Source organism: Octopus bimaculoides, chromosome 30 (assembly GCF_001194135.2).
Source record: "Octopus bimaculoides isolate UCB-OBI-ISO-001 chromosome 30, ASM119413v2, whole genome shotgun sequence".
Lineage (NCBI taxonomy): Eukaryota > Metazoa > Mollusca > Cephalopoda > Octopoda > Octopodidae > Octopus > Octopus bimaculoides.
The window spans coordinates 628,274-630,765 of record NC_069010.1 but is presented as its reverse complement, the minus strand read 5'-3'; positions in this window follow the sequence as shown (position 1 = coordinate 630,765).

Genomic DNA, 2,492 nt, shown 5'->3' with positions numbered 1-2,492 from the left:
GTTGTTCATTAGTGGTGCAAATGTCAATGTGTTCACTGAATGCTATTTTTCTGTATTCTCGAATTTTAATCTGGGATCTGTGTAGGGTATTCCTCTGGTGTAGACAATTTTTGGTTTGGCCTATGTATTGTTCTCGACACCATGAGCAAGTTAATGCATATATTAGGTTTTCCGAAGCAAATGTGATGTTGTTCTTCACTGTAAATCGTTGAGCCTGTTTGAAAGAGAACTCCTATCCCTCAACTACGTTGACGCATATACCATAGTTAGATCATCTGCACTTTTTACTGACGGCTACAGTGTGATGTCGAATGTACTTGAGCTTGTATTATGAAACATTTCATACATTTTGGTTGTCTTTCGCTCTTTATGATGGTGTGCGTTTGGAGGATAAAATTCATTCTGTGATCCATTCGTAGTTGGTAAATGTTCTGGAGGATTGTGTTCAAAGTTTTATTGTTAAGGGAGTCATGTGTGGAGATGTATGATACGGCTTTGGCTGTAAATCCTTCTTTAATTTGGGATGTCTGAGTTCGGGGATGTTGAGTTGTAGTGCACATTCAAAGCCTATATCAATTAGTGTCCCCGGTGTTTGTATTAGAGATTATAGTACAAATCCTTTTTGCTAGGTTGAAGGGGATATTCATTCAGTAGATATTGCTTGGAGTCCGTGGGATTATAATATATATCTGTTTCTATTTTGATGTTGTATTTCTTAATGAGGATGTCGAGGACTGGAAGTTGTTGATAACTATATTCCATCGGAAATTGAATGTCTATAACAAGTCCATTTATAAGAGCTTCAAATCCTTTAAATCTTTCTATACTTTCATGCCAAAGAATTATAGGAGTTGTCTCTGAAGACAAAGAAGCTATTCCCCAAGAGGACATTTAGCCCTTCTAATACGAATTCCAATTCGTTTTTGATATATATATATATATATATATATATATATAAACATACATACAGATACGGATGTGTGTGTGCACGCCAGCATGTGCATACGCACACACATATATATACACACATGCACACACGTATACACACATCAAAATATTTCCCTTATATTAACTATTATACAATGTTCTTATTGACTATCAATTTGTAATAAACCTGGTGGTGTTATATTAGACAATGAATAACACTTACCAATGAAATCATTCTTGTTACATAAGTGTCCGACGCAACAACCAACACAAAACCTGCTTTTGGTCCATTTGTTGCATGTAAGGGCATTGTTTCTCATAGCTTCAACACATTTGCTGTATGTGCTGCAGGACTTTTCAGTCTTCAGTTTAACACCGTTCATTGATAATGCGAATCGGCATACTGGCTGTAATAATAGATTTGAAAATTATACACTACAACCAAACTATTTATTAGTACGATTATTGCTAATTACAACAACAAAAACAACAGAAACAGCATCACTGGGGATGTTTACCATGCAAGAAAATTTAATCCTTGCTGTAAAATATCCAAAACCAATAAATGAAACCGAAAACGACTTGCCGAATTGTTGAAAGTTAACAGCAGAGGTAAACTTCTGAAAATTTTATTGCTATTTAGCATTCAAAAATAATGTTTTAAATGCTTAGTGTCCAAAGTTCTCTGATCAAATGTAGATATGGCCATCGGATCACGGTCTATATCAAAACTGCATCGCACTGTTACCCGTCGCCAAACTTAAAATAGGTCAAATTACCCCAATAAAGATGTATCAATTCGCTATAATTTCTTCTTACTGGAGGAATGCACAAGAGGAATTTTTCATATAAAATTTACGAAAAATCACGCGTGCAAAACTCACCAACAACAGAAACTAATACGCCCCTAACCAAAGATAATAATGAAATAAAATGGTCAGATTAAACTCCTCAGTCCAAGCAAATAAAACAGAAAATACATAAAATGAACACAAGAGAATCTTCGTTTTATTTTGCAATAATATTTTATATGAAAATACGATATTCTAGTATAAAATTTGGAGAGAAAATAACCAAGATCTAACTGTATCATCGGACCCCCAACAAACTTGTTAACTTAATAAGGGACATTCTGAAAACGAAAAATATCAGAAGTGGAGAAGAATATTTAAAGAAAGGAATCCATCACGAAAACGCAATTAATAATCGCAAACACCTAACAACAATAAAAGCAATGAAAATGTAGACATTGGAGTTAGAAATAAGATATGTGTTGCCTTAATTTGAAATTGAAACTCGTTTCTTTCAATCTCGAAAAAATTTTAGATAGAAAATTGGATTTCTCAAACTGAGTGAGGATGTCATGAAAAATAACCAATGGACTGGAGTCTTCAAAAAAGGCAATGGAGTCGGTGATTGCAAATGACTGAATCTTTAAATAAGCTAAGTCAGCTTCAAGAAAACAGAAAGATCTGAAAGCAGGACAGACAATAAAACAGACAACAGAATGCAGCCATGCTCTTATGTCACGCTCTATTCTCCTATATTCTCGTATATCAGATTAT